The sequence below is a fragment of the Lepidochelys olivacea genome, assembly GCF_965140295.1.
Source record: "Lepidochelys olivacea isolate rLepOli2 genome assembly, chromosome: 1".
NCBI lineage: Eukaryota > Metazoa > Chordata > Testudines > Cheloniidae > Lepidochelys > Lepidochelys olivacea.
Window position 1 is genome coordinate 169,682,026 of NC_140411.1, and position 26,005 is coordinate 169,708,030.

Consider the following 26,005-nt stretch of genomic DNA (forward strand, 5'->3'; position numbering starts at 1 on the left):
CAGAGGAAATTATGAACAAACAGGCCAATGAGTTCAGTGTCAAATGATAAACACCATAAAAGGTTACAAACAAGAGTCCATTTCTGTGACAGGTAGGAAGAAATATGAAAGCTACACAATCTAGAAGTCATGATGAAATAATGACTTTTTAACAAAGGGTGTCCCTACAGAAATTCTGAAAATGTCGCTATCAGCCATGACTGTTTCCTGAAAGGGGGTGGGCGGGTGAAAGAAGTGTACATATGTAGGATTTCTATTGTACACTTCCAGGAACATGCATTTTCCTATCTTGTGGCTACAGCTTTCCCAAAGATAAAATGTTTAATGAGTATAAGGCTTGTAGTCAGAAATGATTAATTATGGCACAAAAGCTGTAGCCATCTAAGGGATAAGCCAGAATTGGTTGCTTAGTAAGATGAGGCCTTAAACAAAATTTTCATTGGCAATATGTACGATTTCATTTAAAATGGAGCTGTCTCTTGGAGGTGATCCTTAAGTCAAGTTTCACTGCATATATAACTTTTCTGTGATTTACAGTAAATCTTGTTCATTGTATTTGAAGACAATAGAACAACCTGATATCTCTATATTTTGTAACTAGGGATCTGCAGAACTACTTGCTAGTGCAGTATAACAGAAACAACACAACTTTTCTTCTAATACGCAGTCTGCAATCTATGGTAGCATAGCATATGTGTTTAGTGCTGAGTACTATGGTAGTTTAGTTAGCATTGTTTTCCTCAGGCACTTTGCATTATATAGAGCTATGTATATGCTATCTGATACTGTTGAATAAGCCTTGATTTCTTAATAAACAGTTTGTTTGTTCCATGTTTGATTGCTTTTTCTGTCTCCAGAGCTTCCCTTCCCTCAGTACAGTACAAACATTTTGGAAATGTATAAGAAAAATATAATACATTCAGTATAAAGAAAATAAAGTTTCACACAAAGTAAATTCCCAGCTTAATAAAATTCATTCATGTTTCATGCAAATTTAAAGCACGACTGTATGTTGTGTTTATATCTTCAAGAAGAAGAGTTCTTTAAATATTTTTGGATGGTAAAGACAGTTCCATGTTGAAAACTGCAAATAAGGGGATCTCATCATCATATTTCATTTCAGATTTTTTTGAAATCTAAAAATAAATAATATAAACTATTATTTAATATATTAAATAATATATTTTATATAAAATATACCAAAAAGCAGTTGTGCGCACTCAGTACATCTGAAAATGAGTCGCCTTGCTTAAAATGGAACTGTGTGTTCTTTGCACTGAGGTTGATGTGCATATCTTGTGTGAGGGACAACTTTTAGTCTGCCTTGAAAATTTGTACCTTTATTTTTCAGAAGGCTTTTGGGAAAATGTGGTTATGCTGTCCAACCACAACTCCCCTGATGGAGTGTTAGAATTTAATAATCTTATTTTGTCCATTACCATTGAAGAAATGACCTTAGGCTATTTCTTCAGCTTTGCATCAAAATCAACCTTGGTTTATTAATGGGGCTGGTTGAAACAGTTTTTCAATGGAAAATTGGGTTTTCAGCTAAACACTTTTTGTAAAAAGTGTCTGCTTTCTACGGAAAACTTTGATTCAGAAATGGTTCCTTATGGCAATTGTAGTTTGGTTACCTCATGACCGTATTCTCCTTTATAGATTACATGCTCCAGCCAAGCTACATCTTCCATGATGTGCCATGACCAGGGAATCCCATAATGCAACACCCTTCTCTCTCCAGGAGGTGACACCAAGGTGCATCATGGGCAATTTAGTCCATAAAAGGGATCCTGGTGTATAAAAAATGGGGGAGGGCATGAGGTAGCATAGCAGCACTTCCATATAAAAATTTTTTGGTATTTGAATTTCTGTGGAAAAACTGAAATTTTCTGAGGTATAAAGAAAGTTAGATAGTTTGCTTGTTTATTGCTTTTTGATTTTTTAACTTAGAAATATCAACAATGTCAAGTCTGGTTTTGTTGGAGGGCTTCATGGTGGTCTCAGGGATGTCCTTTTGAGCTCTAACTTCTTAACAGAATGACCAAACACTGAATTTGTAACAAAGACTTCCTTGGTCTAAATGTTAAAACACTGTGATGTTAAATAGGAGTTGATAAAAACAGAGTCAACTTTTAAAGAGAATAAAACCTTTCCTGTCTTATTTGTTTAACTGTCACTTTCATGGCTCTTGTGACAGAAGACCCTTTTCACTAGCTCCTTAGCCAGCTTAGAGTCTGTCACACTAGAAAAGCCTGCCATTTTCCAATGAAAAAATAATTAGTTACACTTCATAAAGAAGCAAAAAAGGCTTAAGTCTTTTTTTATTCTTTGCAGGTCACCTTCAAGGCAGAATGCCCTGGGTCAGGTCAGCCCTGTGTGAAGTATGAACCACAAAACTGTATTCCACAAGATGTCTGAGAGTTTTCTTTCAGTGATAGGTTGAGTTAAACATGCTACAAGTAGCATTCCAGCAGTCCCAGAACTAGTGAATCAGCAGCAGTTCAGCTGTGCTTTGCCAGCATTACCATACTCCAAACTTTTTCATAGCATTCCCATGGAAGTCCCAGGTTGTCTACACCACAATTGTGCAGTGCCAGTGAAGTTCTAATTGTTACGAAAGAGTTGCTCGTTTTCTTAACAGTCCTTTTATAGTGTGGGACCACTACGTAGCCAGCAGGGACTCATTTTGGGTAAGAGATGATAAATGGGAAGCTTCCACTTTCATATTTATTGCTGTTTGAGAAAGAATTTAAGGCTGAATGACAGTTTCAGGATCACATACTGTTCCTTGTATATCTAGATGAGAAACAAAAACAGCTCTAGCCCACACAATACATGGCTGTTCCAAAGGCTGCTGCTACTATTGTTTTTAAGGGCCAAATGCTAACCACCAATCTGTCATGTGGGCGGACTGTATCAAAGGGAATCCCACCTACAGACTATGAGGTAACAGTGGAATTGCAGCATGATTGCTAATGCCCTGAAACCAGACAGTAGCTTGATCCCCTGAAGGCAGCCAGCAGTGACTGGTAGGGAACCTGGGCTGCCATCAGTGGTAGCCTTCAAAGCACTCCCCTTCTCCCCACCGAACTCAAGGGATCCATGGTTATGGATTTTGTGGTTACTAAAGATGCACCTGTAGGTGGCGATGAGGGCGGATCATGAATGACTCCTGTACTTGCAGTGTGAGGGACTCTTGGGGCTCAATCCAGCACCATTTGAAATAAATGGCAAAAGAGAGTTGGATTAGACTCTGAGTTCTATCTGCCACTGTATTTTCACTATGCGTGTCCAGTGCCTAGCAAAATGATAATAGGGCCCTGGTTCCTGATTCGGGGTTTCAGGTAGTGCAACAAGAAATAATAATAATAATAATAAAATCATAGTGAAAACTTATGAACTTAGTCCCTGCTTTACATTCGTTAATTTTAAAGGATATCTTCCCAGCAAAGATAAGTAGACTTTTTTTAAAAGTTGTGAATAATTCCAATATTATTAAGTCTACATAAGGAGGCCCAAAAAGGCTGGCTAAGAATTAGTTAAGTAGTGTGTGTGTGTGTTTGTAATTAGAGTTAGTGAAAAAACGTTTGAAATTCTAAATTTTTCAGTAGACAAAGAGACACATTTTCCATGGAATATTTTCAGGAATCCCTATGCCGTACCCCATTTTACAGACAGTTCTACTTTTAAATGGCTTCTCCAAGGATATGGCAAGATGGTAGGACACTAAGAACAGGTCCCAGAGCTAAAAAATCATATCATTGCACTGTAAGCACTCAGCACTGCTGATTTACTGGAGATGGTTAGAGAGTAACTAGTTTACCTAGTTAATATAGGAGACTCCGCTGTGGGATTTTGGAAAACTCCACTTCTTTCCTAGGCTTTGCAGTGGTGACAGTGTGGGAATGGAGGGAGGTGCTTTCCTATAAGAGTCACATAAAACCAATTTCAGCCCTAAGGGGCCACCTAAGCCTCTCTGTGAGAGAGTGCTATGAGCCTGGTGCTGCCCCAGCATGCTGGTCACTACAGCACTAGCTATTTGTCCCTGGAGTGGACTCAATTGGGAGATGGATGCTCAATGGCTTAATTCGGCAGGAGGCTGATGAGCTAATGAGAACAGTCAACCCACCAGCTGGCAACAGTTAAAGGAGAGGAGGCTGGTAGGGGCCAGGGGATACAGGATCTCAAGAATAGGTGCTCTTTCCCTCTTCCTCCCTGGAGAGTGGGATTAGGGGGAAGGTTATGTCCATTTGCATGCTGCTGCTCAAGGCTGTAATGGTGAACTGGTGGAGTGGACCCAATAAATAATATGCTGGTGTATATAAACTGGAAAATGTCCAGCCTGGTTGTGTGGTCCAAAGCATGGAGAAGGTATCCCTGTCACATGCTCCCCCTCCAAAGGAGTTTATTTCACACAGCCTGACTTCCACATATATAGCAAATGACATCTTCCGGTTCATTGTGTTAACCCAGGGAAGACTCTCAAAGGGGCCAAGCAGTCTGAAGCTGACATTTCTGAAACAGCTCAGCCAGGCAGAGGTGATGGGCGGGGGGGGAGGGGAGCATTTGACTACAGCGATCTCCTCCTACTCCTCTCACACCAGAAACCCAAAGAGCATGATAAAATGTTATGCAAATCTATGGTCTGCATGGGACTGTGGACTTGTGCAAAACAAAGCAAAATTCATCTCACAGACAGAGCAGAAGCAACTGTGCTGTAATTCATTACTAGTTTCGAAAGCTTGAGAGCAGGAAACAATTATACTAGGGGTGCAAAGGATGAACTGTTACTTTGGCTTCAGGCTCAGTCTGTCACGATTTACACACTGCTTTACAATCACATAATGTACTGTTTCGCTTGCTTTTGCAGCCCACCAATCTGGCTGTAATTAATGATGACCATAATTAAACTTGGCTATGGATAGTATTTCAAGTTGTTCCTTTGATTTTTATTGTTTTTAAGATTTCCATTGTAGACAATGGATTCTTGGAGACCAAGCCTATTCATTACTAGATATATTACAAATATAATAACTTTTGCAGACGTATCTTGTCTCTTTCAAGAAGGATTTTTTTTTAATATTGTCTTCAAATTCAGGATTTGGCTGTGTTCTCACTGACTAACAAATAAAGACATCTCATGCTAAACAAAAAGGAGATATGCTGCTCTCTGTTTATGTTGTTGTTTTGCATTGTGGCTGGAGTGTCTCCTAACTTGTCTCTCCTAGCAGTTACACTAAAGGCGGATCATGTTAAGTGATGGAAATTTTGAACCGCGTTTTGGCTGTAAGTAGAAAAGTAGCCTGTAGTCATTTCCACCATTAGAAAAGCTACATCTTATCCAAGGGAGTGTCTACACGGCCCGTGGCAGCAAACCTCCAAGTCTGAGTCGAGAGATTTGGGTAGCATGGCTCACGCTAGTGCTCTAAAAATAACTTTAGACAGAGTTTTGATGTTGTGGCTGAGCCCGGTGCTTGGGCTCTGAAGCCTAGGGAGAGAGGGAGGCTACAGAGACCATGCGCTAGCCCAAGCTGCAATTTCAAAGCACTATCTACACAGCTATTGTAGAGCACCTGTGTGAGGCCCACTAGCCCAAATCTGTCGATTTGGCCTGGGAGTCTTGTTGCACGGGCTGTGTAGACATATTTGCAGAGGCCAGCTGGATAATGGCAGCAATAAGGGCTGGGGTCAGTATGTCTAGGGCTCCTCTTGAAGAATAACAAAATTGGGATGAGCCACCACCCAGACTTCACGGGGAAAATATATAAAGCCACCTCTAGATTGCTCATAGCCAGTAGAACGTCCTTTGCAAATGCTCTGACTCCATATGCAAAGCAAGGGAATCTTTATTAAGGAAACGGGAACATAAAATCTGGGGACATTCAGCAATACTATAACATTTAAATAAAGCACAAAGTCATTCTGAAGTCGTTTATTCAGCTCCTTCCCCACCCGTGCCTATAGATGCCCAGATTCTCTGCTCACATCACTCCACCCACCTTAAACCCCACTCCTTGGTCAGGGCAGTGAACAGCAGTGGGTCAGGCATTGAAGGGCAATGCTCTTTCCAGCCCTGCTGAAGCTGCTTGTGTAGCCCCCCCAGTTGCACACCACCCTCTGACCCTGCACTCTGATTCAGCTAAACATATGGGCTGTTTGGTGGTGGACCTCACTGAAGACACCTCAGCTTCTGCTAAGTCTGTGCTGAAAAGACCTCTGTGTGCTGCAGGATCCTCAGAAGGGGGAAGCCAAGAACATCTAGGGTGCTTGGAGTAGATTCCTTCACCTCCTCACTAATGTCTAAATCTGGCACAATTACGGTGACTCTGGTGAAATGTAGCTTTGCAAAATATGTAAATAAGGCTCTCTATAGCCATTCTTCTCCCTTTTCATCAACAGAGGGAGCAGAGAACTCCTCCCACTCTAAAGCTTCTAATTACAGGTTTATAAATACAAGGCCAGTTAGGTGGGCTGGGGTGGGGAAATAAAAGAGGAAGAGTGTGAGGCATCCCAGAGGAGTGCCCTTGAAAATGTTAAACCTCAAACAGGCAGCGATAAATCATTAGCTATAATCTAGGTGGCAACTGTGACACTTCCTGAGGATACCCAGTATGGTGAAGCATCTTGCTTCCACCTGCTCTTAGAATGAGGAAACCTTGTCTGTATCTGCTGTGGTCAGTTCCCCACCACCACCAACATAAGCACTGCCTTACAGGCCTCCCCAGGTCCCACTCTGACTTTACAGGTTAATTATATGCACACTCCAATCCCCACGCCATTTGAGCATCTCACTGGAGTGTCCAGCCCTCGATCCACAGATCTACGACTCTCGAAGGACCAGTAAACACCAGTGTACACCTCAGGCTCACCAATCTGCTCAACACCCAGCACTTAGAAGACATGTTTATAGTAAAAACAAGAAGTTTATTTAACAAAGAACAAGATTCAAGAAGAAGCAAGTAGAATTAATGGGGAAAAAAGGGTTACATATCAAATAAAATCGTAACATGATTTCTAGAATGTAAATTTAACTAACAAAACATTCCCCTGTCTCATAAAGGTGAGAAGTTTCTCTCACAGCAGCCAGATCACCTGTGATCTTCCATTCATAAGACAAGCCAGCTCGCAGCTTGTCCCCGTGGTGAAAGATAAATGGGTGTACCCCCAGATATAGTTCCAATGTTCCATTTTCTTCCGGACTTCCTACTGGTTTATTTCTTCCTATAAATTCCCTCTCTGGAAGATTTCACAATCCCTTCATTAACATTAGGCTCAGTCTATAAATGGGCACCCACTAGGAGCCATACAATACTCAATTTACATATAGCCAAATACTTAGATTAACAGCTCTTGCCTGAAACAACCTTGTTTATCTCCTTCTGGTGACCAGCCCAAGCTCACAGGCTGTACAAGCATATTTTAATCATATGTACATTACTCAATACATATTATCCACACATTCATCTCACAATGATTATGATGATCACTGTGACATTTTCAGTAGAGGTCTTACATGACACCTTTGGTGAAATATTATGTAACTACCAGATCCAGGGGATCCCTGTAATTCTCATGCAACCCTGTGCCCTGTCAGTTGGCACCAGAGGTGCCTGTCAGTTGGGTCAGTGATCTCCAGAGCAGTGTCCAGCTGATTGATGCTATGATCTCATTGGACACTTGGGTTGATTTGGAAGAAAAAGTGGAGCTAATTTCTCTGCTATTAAAAGTCGGGCATATCGATCATTTGTCTGTTGCAGCTCAGCTGTTTTTCATAGAGGATTGCAGTTAGTTTGACATTTGCTCTTACTACCCAAAATCATCTCAGGAAAGTTCATTGTAATAAATGTTCAAATAATATTCAGAGTTTCTTTGGGTTGCACAATTTCTCTGGGATATTAGCTCGTGGACTAGTTTTCATGCTACCTCTCTGCTTTACTGCAGCAACAAAAAGCAAACCAATCAAACAGCTAACTATATTAAACATAAATCCTGGGAGGCCCATGGGAAGTGATCACATGGTGAGGCTGGAGTGCAATGCACCAACTAATGAGAAAAATGAGTACCCATTAAAGAAAAGCTGTTCCTTTGTTAAATAGTGGAAGAAAACAGGGATTGCAGTAGGCTGTCTTTTAAAAAGTGGGCTTTTAAAAATCAAATCCTGGTTGTACTATTAAAGATTTTAACTTGGCAGGGAGCTAGAAGCAAAATTAAGCTTTTCAGCTTCTCTGGAGACATTTGTGAATAATACTTAGAACTTGTTTGTGGGACTCCAAGAACAAATCACTTTTGTGTCCAGATGAGATAAGGTGGGTTCAAAAAGATGATTGCCAGTTTGGACTAATTCAGGAGGAGTGCAGTAGTGAAAACCAGCAGTTACACATAAAGGGAAGGATGGTGGGGGTTGAGGGGGGGAGGTGATGAAAACCTGCTCTGCCATGAGTTGAGATGTGGTGTGGGGGTGGCGGGGAGGAGCGAAGAGAGGCGTTGGGCCAGGAGTTTGGAACAAAAGCCTTTCTGCTGGCATGGGTCAGAATGGCTCCATGATGGACTGGGAATTTGTGGTGGGGTACACTTCCTTTCTGCTTTTTGAAAGGGAGAAGCATGCACCTGGCTAGCATGCGCCGCTCACTCAAGCATATGTCTGAGCTGGTTGCAGAAGAGCTGGTTACACATTCCATCAGAACACACTCCTAAAAATCATGCTGAACTGGCCAATGCAGTGGCTGGGCCCCCACATTGTCCTCTCTTGAACATCTGTTAGAGAAATGTGACAGAGTGTTGAGAACCAACCACAGCACCACCACTCTGGTCACTGCAGGTCCAATTAGTTTCCCCAGAGAAGGGCCTGACTGAGGAAAGTTGAGGCAAGTTACTAGAGCAGCCTGAGCTGGGGGAGCTAAGGAGCTGGTTAACTGGAAGAGTGGAAATGCACACCAGAAGGAAGTGCAAGGGGAGAATGAGAGAGTGGGAGGGGCTAGCAGGCCAGAGTAAAGGGAGATTGCTGCGTGTCTGGATCTCTTCCCTCTGGCAAAAAGGGATGATATTTATATGTTACTGAACACGGAGTTGCTGCATGGGACTGTAAAGGGGTGGTGGTTGAGATAACACAAATAAACTATGCATCAGTGTTTACAAACCAGAGGTATTAGAGCCATTTGTAAGAGAAGATGGAAGCAGAGGGCCATGCCCTGTCACAAGAAGTTGCCCTCTTTCTTGTATGAAGGGGATGGGAGGGTGAGGAGGCTCACTATGCCATCTTCCCTTCCCCCCTGTGCCCAGAAACAGAAGAGGGCAATATCTATTGCTATGATCTGCTATGGGATATATGCTATAGAAAATACACTTGGTTTGTCATTTAGAATTTATAACTTTTCTTTGATCATAAGTGGATATGGTGCTGAACTATAAAACACTGACAGCCATGGGAAAATTAGGTCTGTGGTGAGCCATGTAATGAAATTGACCTACTTGGCAAAATGCCATAGAAAATTACTGCAAATATGTTTGAGTAACACACTAGAAATGTTCCCAAATTAAGTTCATAAGGAAGCTCTGCCTTTTTAAAAATAATGTCATACTGTATACTGCTTTGCTAATTCCTCACCGTAAATTCAATCTGAGTATAGACTAGAAAATGTGTATTTTTTGACATATGATGGCAGTGGCAGTAAAAACAAGGCAAACTGGGGAAAATCAACAGTACATAACATTCTTTGGCATATTTAAAAATATATATTAAAGTATTTGTATTTAATTTTCTAAAAGTACAAAGCTTCAGGTCATCACTATTTGAAAAAAAATATATTAAATCTGTTATCTTCATCCAGGCCATTTTTAATGTGATGTGCCGGGGACATGCTTAAAGAAAACTGTAACTCGGCCAAGCAGTCTGAAAAATGAAAAAGCAAGAAGTCGTGTGGCCATGAATACACTGGGAAACATATTTGAAAATTCAGTTGCCTAATAATGATTTTGGGTTATTCCTCTGCTCCAGAAGCCCTATTCTGGAGCGGAACCACAGAATCACATTTACAAGTGTTATATTGTTTTAAAAACTGTTATATTAGTCTTCTTTATACCCTACTGAAACCTTACTTGCTGTGTGAGAGTAAGCATAAGGGAGTTGAAGCAATGTGCATACAGAGGATCCAGAAGCTGTAAGTCAGGGGTGCCCGATTTTAACTTGCACCCTTGTATTTAGTTGCTTTTCTTGCTACATTCCTTTATTCATCATTATCACATGAGTTACATTCCTTTATAGGTTTCAGAGTGATAGCTGTGTTAGTCTGTATCAGCAAAAACAACGAGGAGTCCTTGTGGCACCTTAGAGACTAACAAATTTATTTGGGCATAAGCTTTCGTGGGCTAAGACCCACTTCACCAGATGCATGCAGTTTATAGTCCTTTATAGTGCACTTCTTCTCTGAAAAGTGACTATGTGAAAATGGTCCCTTCTTACGAATGAATAGAACATGTTTTTGGTATGTATTTGGTCATATATGCTGATTTTAGTGACTAAAATTATATCTGTATATAAATTTTCATACCCTTTTTCATATGACAGATTGAGTAAACAGCCAAACTGTTGGTATATTTTAAAAAAAATAAACTGAAAAAATATAAACCCCATGCTGTTAAATAATTGCTTCCATTCACAGCCCATTTATGGCATTTGATAGCCCTAGACAATTGACTGGGAAGATGTTAATTTTCACCTTCCTTCTAAAAGTTGATTTGGATGTTCCATTTACATGCATAGTAACACCAATTTACAGAAGTCCAGTCAGAGAGGCAGGATGGCAGAAGATAAAAGGGGGAAGGAGGATTATCGTCACCTCTTCCATTTCCTTATTTAACAAGAAACAATATATTTTTCTACCACCGGGACCAACTTCAGTGTTTCAGATGCTGAGGGATTGCCATGAGCCAGAGGGCAGCTTCTGGGATGCATGTTCCTGGGATCAGCTATTGTTTTGATAGTGTTACAATGTTCCACCAATGTAGAGAACGCTTTTTCTGCATCTGTTTAAGTACAGTGTCTGCCTATGTATTTATATGGGCCTTTATCATTACAGTGCTTCATAGTCATTAATGGATGGACTTCAGGCAACATTTTCAAAAGTGCTTAAATTACTTGCAAGCCTGGGCCTCACTGACTTTCAATGGGACCGAGGCTCCTAAGTTACCACAGAGAAAAAAATTTCCAGAGCACTTTTATCTTCACAGCTGTGAGCTAGAGAAGTAGTACCCACATTTTATAGATAGGGAACTGAAGCACAGGGCAGACTAGGTGACTTGCCTAAAGTCATACAGGAAATTTGTGGCTGAGCCCAGAACTAGACCGAGTGCTCCTGCATCCCAGTCCAGCGCCCTATCCACGAGAGCATTTTTCTCCCTTCCCACCCCCATATTATTAGGAGGTAGTTATTATCCCCTTACTCTCTTTTGTCCTGAATTTGTAACTGAATTTAAGCAAACGTATGTTGCACCCATATAACTGAGAATAAATTTGGGTCCTTTATCCCTATGTTTGTCTCACTAAGGGTAATGACACACAAAATAATTATTCACACGGGAAAAGGACAATGTCCAAAGACAAAGAACATTATTTGAATGTTAAGTTCCAGCTGCTAATTCATATTTCACTATAATCAGGGTATTGCTGACTACAGATGGGTGTTGTGTCCTGCATTCAGAGAACAAAACAAAAGCCATGGGCTTATAAGTCAATGGGACTCTGCCTGGAGTAACTGTATGCCTAAGCATAACCCTTAGCAGAACTGGGGCTCAGGTGTGGCTCCTCTACCTGAAAATATTGAGATCCCTTTTCTCCTTAAAGATTACAAAGGCAATCTGTCACACCTGACAACAACAATTCCACCGACATCCTTATAAATGTCATCCGAAATCATGACCACTCTTTGCCGTAAGCCTTCGCATTTATAAACAACAATACGCTTTGAAATACAATGCTAACGACAAACAGAAAACTGGCATCATCACCGCCTCATCCCTTGGTTGATCTATTTCTATGAAACAAATAAAATATTTTTAAAAAATTCTTAGTCTTTTGCTTGTCTGCTACTTTTTAGCTCAATTCCAGAACTAAAACCATGTCTGGCTTTTATAAGTTAATGTGAGGATCCTGGAAAGTTAATTTTTTTTTTAGACATTGGATTTTGTTTTTCCAAGCTTAGACCAGGGCCTCTAAAAAATCTCATAAGACTCCAGACTATAACAATTTGTCTGTCTTTCCTTAGAGATTGCATAATTTAGTTTTTGGCATTCATAAATTAATTTTATATTGACCTTCTCTAACTTCCATAGATGCTAGGGCCCACTTCAGCAAACCTTCACTAACTGACTTCAGTGAGTGGGATGCCTATGCAAGAAACTGCTTTCTGGAGCAGGTCCTGGATTACAAAGGAGCCTGGTTTGGAACCTCCCTGCACTTTGAGGAAGTTTGAAGCTGGATCCAGACTATTCTGTTTCACAGTGGTCCGTATACTTTCCTGATTACCGCAACAGTTGAGTGCTTTTCAGTAGCACATTAAGCAATATGACTACACATATGTCATGAATTGTTTATTCTCTCACTCGTCTCTCCAGGGAGAGAAGTGAAGTGTATGCAGTGGAGTGACTGGTGGGTTTTTTTGGGGGGGGGGAGGTGTGTCTTTGTTGTGGGGAGAGGGGTGGTTCTGTAATATACATAATCCAAACATCATGGCCAGCCTCCCCTCTCTATAATGGCCAAACCAAGGTATACTGAGTCATAGTGTATCTGAGCTAGACATTAAATATACTATGTTTTTCTCTCAGCATCTCAACTAATTTCCCTAGAGGGTGGCAGCAGGCTGAATAATGTTGCATAAGCTGCCTGAGGAAAATCTGAATCAGAAAAATATGCTAGAATAGTTTATCTCGTCCAAAAATAAAGGATGGCCAACTTCTGCCTATTTCCATTGCATTTAGGTTAGTTACAGCATAAAGAAGTCAATGCAATTAGAAACAAAATCTTAACATGTCGAATTCCACACGATTCCCTCTTCGTTGATGTCTTGTTCTAATTATGGAACAGTAGCAAATTACTACCCCTTTTCCGTGCACCAGCTCAGGTCTGCTGGCCAGCACTTTGGGGTGGAGTAATCTGCCCTCTGCCCTCTGCCCAGTCTCCTAGCCCCTTTTTCTGTGGAGGATTGCAGCCCCTGCATATCTGGATGTAAAGTCTGTGGAGGTCAGGCATAAGAGGCGGGGGGTCGGGGGTAAAGAGTGTCTAACTCAACCAAGCTAAAATTTATCCCTAAACCACACACAACAATTGTCATGTTGGTTCAAAAGTGCTGGACTTCAATTCTGCCACAACATCAGTTGAGGAGCTCTTGTCAGCATAGATTCACTATAGTAAGTTAACCAAAAATCCTGTCCGCAACTTTGAAAATTAGTCCACAATAATCCTCTCCACCATTGCTCTCAAAATTTAAAAAAAAATATCTTAAAGACCCTTTAACACTGTGGTTAGGTTCAAGAAAATGTTGTAATGATCCCATGCAAAGACCATTTATATGGGTAGATAGGTATTTCTAAATATCATTGTAGGGCTGTATACATTTGGCCTAATTCTTATTTATTTCAGTGTGGATAGTGGTTTGGACACTGACCTGGAAGTAAGCTGACTGGGTTCAGTTTCCAGGTGTGTTGGGGTTGAATCACTACAGCACTAGCTATTTGCCCCTGGAGTGGACTCAATTGGGAGATGGATGCTCAATGGCTTAATTAGGCAGGAGGGTGATGAGCTAATGAGAACAGTCAACCCACCAGCTGGCAACAGTTAAAGGAGAGGAGGCTGGTAGGGGCCAGGGGATACAGGATCTCAAGAATAGGTGCTCTTTCCCTCTTCCTCCCTGGAGAGTGGGATTAGGGGGAAGGTTATGTCCATTTGCATGCTGCTGCTCAAGGCTGTAATGGTGAACTGGTGGAGTGGACCCAATAAATAATATGCTGGTGTATATAAACTGGAAAGTGTCCAGCCTGGTTGTGTGGTCCAAAGCATGGAGAAGGTATCCCTGTCACATGCTCCCCCTCCAAAGGAGTTTATTTCACACAGCCTGACTTCCACATATATAGCAAATGACATCTTCCGGTTCATTGTGTTAACCCAGGGAAGACTCTCAAAGGGGCCAAGCAGTCTGAAGCTGACATTTCTGAAACAGCTCAGCCAGGCAGAGGTGATCTGCGGGGGGAGCATTTGACAGGGCTTGAATCTGAGTTTCCAGGTTCAGTTTCCAGGTGTGTTTGACTCCTCCTCAAACGACAGGGCTTGAATCTGAGTCATAGCGGGACTCAGGCTCAGATCAGACCCCCATCCCCAGCAGGGTCCTAGGATTTGGGTCCTCTGTGCTTTCTGACCCAAGTCAGACTGATTTGTGTGTGGATGGAAGTGGGGCTTGGGTTCTTACCTGACTCAGAGCCCGGATTTGGTGTGCAGTGTAGACATGCCCTTGGGAAGCTGCTATTTGATTAAGGGAAAGTCACTTCACCACTCTCTTCTGCTCTGTTCCCTTCCATCCTTCATCTCTCTCCTCTCTTCAGACCATGTAAAGTCTTCAGTGAAGGGATCTCTACTATTGTTTTTTATGGTGCCCAGCACAATGGGGTCCTCATCACAGCTGGGGCCTTGGGGCACTACTGTACTCTGTTAATAATACTCCAGTATGATATGCCATATTTCTTTAATATGATAAAAAGGATTTTATTTCAGAAGATAAATGTCATTATTCATCAGAATTTCCCAGGAACAATTAAATACAAAGAGGTGCAATTCCTTTACTTTCCCAAACATTCCATACTCCCAAAAGCGTGATAGCAATAAAATGAAGCAGAATTAACTAATGTGAGGTTTATAAGTGAGCTTAATTTACTGTTATAATATCCCGTGTGTAAACTGCCTGAGGCTCCATAATTAATGACCTGCAATGATGTATAAGCAAAGCCTGTCTCAATAATCTTTCCAATTGCATGCCGTTTTCTGCATATATCCGTGATGTGTGCAAAGAAAATGTAGAGTTTAGGAAAACTTGCACAGAGATTAAACTCATTTAGTTAAAAATAGTTTTGGCTGTGACCTGTAAGGAAAAAAATATGGCATTTGAAGGAGCTAACAATGACCAAATGGATTAAAGACCATAGATAAAATGAAGAGAGATGAAATTAAGGCAGGAGAGAAGAAAACCACAGAGGGATTCACGTAGGGTGATCAGATAGCAAGGGTGAAAAATCAGGACAGGGGGTGCGAGGTAATAAGCATGTATATAAGACAAAGCCCCAAATGTCGGGACTGTCCCTATAAAATCGGGACATCTGGTCACACTAGAGTCACATAAAGCATGAGGAAGAAAAATAATGTTTCTTATTTGTACTGTTAGCTTTCTAACAATTCTCCCATGTTTCTCAAAGAAGTATCAGCATGAAGTGCATGATCTGTAGAAAGCTGAATGGGGTTTGACATTTGGTAGTCTGCCACAAAGCAGCCAGATTATTGATCAAGGCAGCCACAGTTGCGTGAGAGGGAAAGGAGAAGGAGGACTATTTCTCCCTAACAGGTTTGTACTGTTTCCTTCCTAGAATGTAAAAATTCACCAAGTTCACCTCCTGCATGCAAACATGCGAGAAGGGTACACACAGCCTAAACCGATGTGGCCTTTTGGGCAACTGCATTATATCTTCAGCACAGATGTGGCTGAGCCAAGGCCAGGGATCCAGAGAAAGCTTTGTATCAAACTCTGACATTGCAAACAGAAACACATAACAGCCAGAGCTGGAGAACCTGCTGTTAATGACTGTAACAGTGTAACAATCAGAACTTAACTTCCAAATATGAAATAAATCTGAGCAACATCAAGCACATCTTTTGCATACATTTCAGATTTCTTGTGGGTGAGATTCTCCAAGTCACACTGAGGATTTGGATACACAGTTCCCTTTAACTTTAAGGGCAATTGGGCATCCAAATCACTTAGGCAGCCTAGAGAATATCTCAGCCTAGAACTAGCTACACAATCTAGCCTTGCAGATAGATACAGTAGCTTCATTTTTTCAGTTTCAGAAATTTAGGTTGAATGTGAGGGCTGCATCTCAAAGCTGGGCTTCAATTCTAGTAGGCATCTTATAAACAAACAAAAGAAAGGGCTCACATATGCTCACTTTTATCAGATAAGTTTTCGAGATCCTCTTCCATCAAGGAGTCTTAACTTTGTTCCATTTGTGCTTCAGTGTTCAGCAATTTGTTGGCTGCATCTTTATCCCTAAACAAATACTGCTTTTCTCCATATACTGTACAAAATTTGACTATATAAAATACTTCTGCCTGAGCATCTATACATATGAATCCTTGCTTGATTTCTACCAATTATCTTCTCTTTCTTTCAGTAATTGGGCTGAAATCAGAAAAAAAAATAGCTCCTTTAAATTCCCCATCATAGACAGACATCCAACAAAATAGTCCCCACTGCAGATTGACACTTCATCTCACATAGGGATCTAAAGCATTTTTATATAAAATACATCATAAATTAGGTTCAGTTCTAAATCATAAGAGATTAGGATTATAAAAAATAGATCAAGGCTTCCAATTTCTTGCCTGCTAGGCTACAAATCAAGCAGCTGTTAGAACATATTACTTTAAGCAAGTTCCAGGGCACAAGTAAGAGTAACACTTAGGATGTTTGCAGAACAGCTATTTATTTTCTATAAAGGGGTCTGTGGTCCCAAATGTAAGCAAATCAGGACAAGAAACGTGAAAAGAAATTGCCAAGCAAATTCAATTCACATATGGGACAAAAGTAAAAATGTTAGTTTCAGTCTCGGGGCCATGCCCTTGCGCAATTCCGCGTGTGACTGAACTTAGATTATAAACAAATAACGCACACCTATAAGTTTCTGGATCAAAGCATGTGAACAGTCTCTGTAGAGCCTTGATAAAGTTATGACAGGTAGTTTTCAGATTTTTTTGAATGTTTTGTGAACACATTTTTTCCCCCTAGATTGGCAAACCTTGAAATAATTGGGCTAATAACGTGATGTTCTGGAAAAATCTGGAAGCACACAACAGTGTCTTGTGCTTCAGTGGAGACTTATCGTATGCCTTTCCCCTTGTTTAGATAAAGAATTCCAGTCAAAGCCCTTAATCTGCTAAGTAACTGAAGCTGTTGCCCAAATCATGCCAATTGTTCAATCTGGAAAAATATTACCACTTGCCACTATTCATCCTAATATTAACCACTCAGTTCACCCCATAGTTGTGGGCTGCTGGTAAGAATTTCAGTCATGAACAAATTTATAAAATAAGAGCTCATCTTTTAGTGAGCACATATCTCAGAGGAAATTTGCCAAGCATAACAAACGTCATGCATGGAATTGTGTAAGCTCATCAGTTACAGATGTCACTGCAACTAAGACATAAGGGCAGGAGGGACTTCTGTTTCAAATTATTAAGGCACATGGCTTCAAAGAGTAAAATAAATGTTTTTTTTAATAATAATCAAAATTAAATATTTTAAAAAGCCATTGAATATAGTGTCAGGAACAATTAACTATTGTTTGTATTAGCGTAGCACCTAGAGCCCCCAACTAAAATTAGAGCCTCATTCTCCTAGGCTCTATGCAGAGCAATAGTGAGAGACAGTCCTTGCCAGTAAGAGTTTACAGTTTGAAGACCAGTTAGTGAAGTCTTATACACATTGGTGGGCACATACGTAAGACCAGATCATGACATTATGATGTGTCCAGTAGTAGGGGCACTGGGGTGTTGTGCTTCCTCTGAAATTGCTCAGCAGGAGTAACTCAGTCTCATAAAATCCCTCCAGGTCTCCCTCCAGTTCTATGGAGAGAGTGAATCATTCTTTGACTATCCCAAGCACAGAGTATGCTACCCAACGCACTGTCACAGCTATGCTGTCAGCTACATTGACTTGGGTGGAACCAAAGCTCCATGCACACATCAAGAGCATGTAGCAGCTCTGCGGAGCCTACTTCCCCATCCACACTGTTACCTGTCACGTAGGTAGTTGGTGCAGGGGCTTAAGAGGTGCATTTCAAACAGTGGTCTAGCTGATCCATGATTTAGCCCTCAAGAACTTGTATTGACATCCGCAGAACTACTTGTACAAGTAACTGTTCACCAACGGGAATAACGGCATCACAAGTAGCCCCAAACAAAGGAGTGGGGGGGAAGCTCAGTGGGAACTGAGGTATTAAGATCTTGTGTTTTTAAAGTTGAACTATAAAATGAAAACAAGCACTGGCATCATTATGATAATAGATAGAAGGTTGGAATCCTGGCCTCATTAAAATCAATAGGAGTTTTGTCACTGACTTTAACAGGATTCAGGCTTACATCTCAGGGTCCAGGCTTACATCTACTTACAACCCAAATAATATCAGTGATGTCACAAAAATAACTGTTCACGATAATATTTTAACACAAAATATTTTGTAGAGATGGGAAAATACTTAATAAACTTGCTTCTGTGCTTACTATAACCCGCAGCCTCGTTAGTGGGCAGATTCAACACACAAATCTAGGATTAAGTCAATTTTCATTTTGTCATTGCTGTATACCGTTAATATTTTTGAAAAAAGTGCTATGACCTTAATTAACTTTGATAAGTAAACAAATGCAATGAGCATAAATCTGATCCTATCAAGATCAAGCCAGATGCCCTGTATGTATGATCATTCCATTTGTTTAAAAATCATGACCATTTTAGTTTGATTTAGATAAATTAGGAGTTTATTCAAAGACCACAAGTTAAATATTACAGTTTTAATGATGGTTAATATATTTTACCTAAAAATACATTGGCTCAATTTGTAAAGCTTTTATTTTTAACATAGACTTTATTATGAAATTTAAAGGTTGGATAAGAACATAAGAATGGCTATTCTGGATCAGACCAAAGGTCCATCTAGCCCAGTATCCTGTTTTCTGACAGTGGCCAATGCCAGGTGCTCCAGAGGGAATGAACAGAACAGGTAATCATCAAGTGATCCATCCCCTGTCGCCCATTCCCAGCTTCTGGCAAACAGAGGCTAGGAACACCATTCCTGCCCATCCTCGCTAACAGCCATTGGTGGACCTATCCTCCATGAATTTATCCAGTTCTTTTTTTAATCCTGTTATAATCTTGGCCTTCACAACATCCTCTGGCAAGGAATTCCACAGGTTGACTGTGTGTTGTGTGAAAAAATACTTCCTTTTGTTTGTTTTAAACCTGCTGTGTATTAATTTCATTTGATGGCCCCTAGTTCTTGTGTTATGAGAAGGTGTAAATAACATTTCCTTATTTACTTTCTCCACACCAGTCATGATTTTATAGACCTCTATCATATCCCCCTTAGTCATCTCTTTTCCAAGCTGAAAAGTCCCAGTCTTATTAATCTCTCCTCATACGGCAGCCGTTCCATGCCCGTAATTAGTTTTGTTGCCCTTTTCTGAACCTTTTCAAAGTCCAATATATCTTTCTTGAGATGGGGTGATCACATCTGCACGCAGTATTCAAGATGTGGACATACCATAGATATATATAGAGGCAATATGATATTTTCAGTCTTATTATCTATCCTTTTCTTAATGATTCCCAACATTGCTTTTTTGACTGCCGCTGCACATTGAGTGGTTGTTTTCAAAGAACTATCCACAATGACTCCAAGATCTCTTTTTTGATTGGTAACAGCTAATTTAGACCCCATCATGCTATATGCATAGCTGGGATTATGTTTTCCAATGTGCATTACTTTGCATTTATCAACATGGAATTTCATCTGCCATTTTGTTGCCCAGTCATCCAGTTTTGAGAGATCCTTTTGTAGCTCTTCGCAGTCTGCCTGGGACTTAACTATCTTGAGTAGTTTTGTCTCATCTGCAAATTTTGCCACCTCACTGTTTATCCCTTTTCCCAGATCATTTATGAATATGTTAAATAGGACTAGTCCCAGTACAGACCCCTGGGGGACACCACTGTTTACCTCTCTCCATTCTGAAAACTGATCATTTATTTCTACCCTTTTTCCCTATCTTTTAACCAGTTACCAATGCATGAGGGAACCTTTCTTCTTATCACAGGATTGCTTACTTTGCTTAAGAGCCTTTGGTGAGGGACCTTGTCAAAGGCTTTCTGAAAATCTAAATACACTATATCCACTGGAGCCCCCTTGTCCACAAGCTTGTTGACCCCCTCAAAGAATTCTAGTAGATTGGTGAGGCATAATTTCCCTTTATAAAAACCATGTTGACTATTCCCCAACAAATTATGTTAATCTCTGTGTCTGACAATTTTGTTCTTCACTATAGTTTCAACCAGTATGCGCTGTAGCTCATGAAAGCTTATGCTCAAATAAATTTGTTAGTCTCTAAGGTGCCACAAGTACTCCTTTTCTTTTTGCGAATACAGACTAACACGGTTGCTACTCTGAAACCAGGCTTACCCCTGTAATTGCTGGGGTCTCCTCTGGAGCCCTTTTAAAAAATTGGCGTCACATTAGCTATCCTCCTGTCATTTGGTACAGAAGCTGATTTAAATGATAGGTTACAGACGACAGTTAGTAGTCCTGCAATTTTATATTTGAGTTCCTTCAGAATTCTTGGGTGAATACCATCTGGTCCTGGTGACTTATTGCTGTTTAGTTTATCAGTTTGTTCCAAAACCTCCTCTAATGACACCTCAGTCTGGGACAGTTCCTCAGATTTGTCACCTAAAAAGAATGGCTCAAGTTTGGGAATCTCCCTCACATCCTCAACAATTAAGATTGATGCAAGGAATTCATTTAGTTTCTCCACTCAGGCCTAGGAAAAAGAAAGTCATTACATTTACAGACTTATCTAATTACAGTGGACAATTCATCAATAAACCACAGAGAGAAAGTCATGAAAATGAAATAAATAATTATGCACTTCTGAGAAACCACGTTTCCAGAGCAATTGAAAAAAAAATACCATAAAGCTATGCCTAACACGATACCTACACCAATTATAGATTACAGATTAATTTATAATTAATAATTGATAAAAATAAACTAATGTGATTTGTTAAGTAAGAGCTCTTCAAAACCACTGAATTGACCAGTTTTATTCCAAATTCTCTTCTTCCTCCTGAAAGGAGGAGGTTCATTGAATTGTATTTATTTATATAGTGCAAATTGATTAGAAAACTAAAGTTACGAACTGACATACAAAAACAAATGAATTGTATAGAATATCTTCAAAGAGGTGGATGAAAAAACCCTCTTCCTATAACCATAGCACATACACATAAATTAGTGCATGTGTTTCTTCCTCCATACTAAAATAAACCCACCCAAGAAGACTAAATTACATTACAAACTGGCAGAAATAGATATTATGGGTTGGGGAACATGAAATTATATAGAATGTTAAACACTAAGCCTGGGGAAACTAGACGTGAAAACTAACCAAATTATACCCAGGTTTCAGAGTAACAGCCGTGTTAGTCTGTATTCGCAAAAAGAAAAGGAGTACTTGTGGCACCTTAGGGACTAACCAATTAATTCCACGGTATGCATCCGATGAAGTGAGCTGTAGCTCACGAAAGCTCATGCTCAAATAAATTGGTTAGTCTCTAAGGTGCCACAAGTACTCCTTTTCTTTTTGCAAATTATACCCAGTAACTCTGAAAGCAGGGGGTCCTGAGGCCAAGTTCATCAATGCCATAAGTAGGTGCAGCTCCATTTACTTCAAAAGGATGTTAAAGCATTTGGCATCTTCTTACATAGCTGATGAATTTGCCCTCTGAGTCCATTTACACATGCAGAGAATTTGGCACTTAAACTTTATGTTTCCCTATATTATTACACTTTTAAAGAAGACAGTGCACATTTAATATAATGTTCTAGATAAACATTAATAGGTGAACAAGAGCTTTTCTTATAATATTCAAGAACATCTTAATGAATGTTTTACAGAAGATTGTCAATTACATGACTGTCACACCTATCTTTAATTTGGACAAATCATACAACCTCTGTGCTCTATTCTCTGTATTCAGTGGCTTGGTTACTGTATGTCACAGTAGTCAGGCTATCTGACTTAATAGTTGTAAAGAGCTCTGGGATATTTGGATGGAAATCCCTATGAAAATACAAAGTATTATCATTGCCACCTACTAATATTTACTAATTCAGTCATATGCTTAAAGGAAAGGTTTTATCACATTCAATAATCTGAATTTGATTCTCATTGGAAAAAAAATGGTTTTCGAATTCATAAAATTACTCTGAGAGGATTCTAAATAATTCTGGACAAAGATAAAGTCGTATAAACAACACCTTTATCGGCCCTACCCTCATCAATGTTATACCAATTTACACTTCGTATGGACTCCCTTAGACTTAATTAGACTCATGGAGATTTGTGCCCATTTACCGGTGTCTTAATTAACATCCTTCTGTATGCATCATCTCTGAATTTGGGTCATTTAGTCCAGGGGCATCTAGCTACATAATAAAATTCCAAGAATGTCTCTCTGAAGCCTAAAATATATGTTAGCGTGATGCAATAGAAACAGCTACAAGAATGGCCGAGAGCTCTTTTTGTTTAGAATATCACCAGGTTGAATCATCACTGGGTTTTGCAGTCTGTTAATATTCAGTTTTTAAGTCCTCAGCCATTTTGACTTTAAGAATTACACCCAGAAGGCAGATAGCTACACTAAGACATATATCTAGGCTATGCCAAGAACCCTAGACCATTGTGATTTCATAGGTAACTCAACCAATCATTACCCTTATTCTATAGCTGATTTACATGCAACAATTTATTTGGTTGTATGTGGTCTGAACAGATGGTGGATTAGTTGGTCTAACTATGCCCCCAACTGCCATGTGCACAAATCAACACAAATATACCAGCACAAACCCCCTAGACACAAATCAACACAATCACCCACACACCAACATTCATTATACACAATAACTCCAAACACACATACTACCTCACTGCAGCACACACACCTCATTTGCCATCTGCACAAGTCAGCACAACCCTCACATACAAATCAACACAACCACCCACACAACTGAACACCATAACCCCAAACACAATAACCCCAAACACACAGTCTCTCACCGCAGCACACACCCTTTTTTGTCACCAGCACAAATCCTCACAACTATGCAACCCACACACAACACAACCATTCACACCAATAACATAACTAGCATACACAATAATGGAAAACTTCACTCTTCAGTCTAGAATGTCTGTACAGTCAGTGTGAAGTAAAGGAAACAATTTCAAACATGGTTGAGAGCTCTTTTTGTTTAGAATATCACCAGGTTTAATCATCACTGGGATCTGTGGTCTGTCCAATTTTTTCAGTTTTCAGCCATTTTCAGCTCTTTTATATACATGACTTCACAAATTATACCCATGTGACAACACAGACTTTCAGCTACTAGTACTCATGTAAAATCACAGGCTAAAGGTCCAAAGAGACGAAAAAAGCAACTAACAGGAGTTTGTAACTTAAAGGAATCTGCCCCCACATTTACTTTCACTTTAATCTATTTACAAATGCTATCAGTTAAGATTCCTTTATACAACTGTGATTTAAATAGATAAGCGTCAGGTTGTGTAATCCATACCACTTTACACATCACCTCTGAATTTTGCCTTTAGTATTATTTTGTATGTAATATGGCTCCCTGGCTATTTGTGTGTGAAGGGGTAGCAGGGCTGGCCCACAACATTTTGGCACCTGAGGTGGGGAGCTCAAATGATGCCCCCATGCCCTGTTGCTTTGGCCAAAACTTTGAAAGGTCTCAATTCTGCCTTCTTTCTGTTCTACTCCTCTCATGGTACTGCTCTGCTACCTACCCCAATAAAGGAGAACTAACCATTTAAAATGCCTCATTCAAAAATTTAAGTAACACTTAACTTTCAAATGCCTGAACAGCAAATGTAACTTTTCTTGTCTGCATAGTAAACACTGGCATTATTATCTGTTTGAATAATCAAAGTGGTGCTTTCTGTGCCTTCTTGGTTGCAAAGATTTGAACTGCTTCCCGAAGGTCCACAGTCTGGGCCAGCTCATGCTCTATTGAGATGGTTGCAAGGCCGACCAGCCTCTCCTGTGTCATTGTGGAGCGTAGATGTGTTTTTATTAACTTCATCTTGGAGAAGCTGCATTCTCCACTGGCAACTGTTACAGGAAGTGTTAGAAGTATGCGCAGAGCAACAAAAGCATTTGGAAAGAGGGTGGTCATCTTATTTGTGCACATATATTCCAGAACAGCCTTTGGAGTTGATCCTGCTGAAATGTATCTTGAAAGGGCTTTCAGTTCATCACCTAAATCACTTGCATCAATATCGCACATGTCATCAAGTGTCAACATTGTCTCTAGTGCCTTGCATTGCTGGTGTAGGTCTTCTTCAGGTATAGTGAGGAGTTTTGGAATATCATACAACATCCCAAATATACTGCTGTGTTCCTTGAGCTGCATGAAACATTCTTCAACTGACTGTATTGCACAATCTAGCACCTGCTTAAAGAATTCAACTTTGAATTGTTGTTTGGGGTCTCTTATGGGATTATCCCGTGCCTCGTAATCAAAATGTCTTCTTCTTCGGTGACTCTTGTATTCTTGAATGGGTGGGAAAATATCTTCAGTGTGAAGTTCCTCTGCTAACTTCTGTGCACTCTTCAGAACATTTTGAAATCCCTCATCTGACCGGTAAGACTGTAGGTATGACTTTGCTTTGTCCAGTTGTTCCATTGCTCCAGATATATCAAGGTCAACACCTTGAGGTCTCTTGCTTACATTTATTTCAAACAGTATGTCATGCCACAACACTAAGCCACACAGAAATGTGAAGTTCTGTATGTTTCTGGTGATTCCATTTCCCTCTGCCACTGTTCTCCCATGAACAGTTCCTGTCATAGCATTGTCCTCCATAATGACAACTATGGCATCATCTATCTTCCCAATTTGGTGTTTGATAGGCTTTATCGCCTCCACTCGACTTTCCCATCATGTGGCACTCAGTGGTTTCAGTGTCAGAGAGGATGTTCCCAGATGTTGCTTCAAAATTTGCCATCAATAAATTGATGCAGAGAAAAATACATAGATGCTCTGAATTACATTAAAAAATTCAGCAGCCTCACTAGAAGCTGATGCTGCATCACTGACCACCAAGTTCAATGAATGAGAACTGCATGGGACCAAAAAAAGCTTGAGGGTTCAACTCTCAGGTCCGTGTCTGCACTCCTCTGTTCTTTTCTCTCATGTTGGCACCATTATCATAGCCCTGACCTCTCATGTCAGCTATTGCAATTCCCATATCTTCCAGCTTTTTAAGAAGCACATTTGTCATACCAGTCCCTGTAGTATCATCAATATCAATAAATTCTAGAAAATGCTCTCTGATGGTCACCATTGCAGGGACATTTTCACTAGGTTCTGTTGTTGTTACAAAATGCACCATTAAAGTCATTTGTTCCGTACGGCTGATGTCAGGTGTGCAGTCCAGAATAACAGAGTAATATCTTGCTGACTTCAGATCTGCCACAATCTTCTGCTTGACTTTTGTTGCCAGTAACTGTATGATCTCATTTTGAATTGTTTTTCCAAGGTAGTGGTGTGTGTACATTTCTTGGGCGGTGACTCCTCTTAGATGCTCCTGGAGTACAGCATCAGCTCCACAATTTTAAGAAAGTTTCCATTGTTTGGCACATACAGCTGATCTGAAGTGCCACACAGTGCTAGGTTTTGGGTAGCAAGCATTCTCACAATGGCAAAGAGCCTTTTCAGAACATTTTGCCAGTAAAGAAACTTTGATGCAATCTTCTCTTGATGCTGATCATCTATGGTGGCCTGTAACCTTAGTCTTATCTCAAACTCTTTCCACCTATGGAATGCTCTCTGGTGATTTGCTGCCTTCTCATGCCATGCCAGATTTCTAGCCAGATTTTTCTAGTCCTTTGTTCCTTTAGAA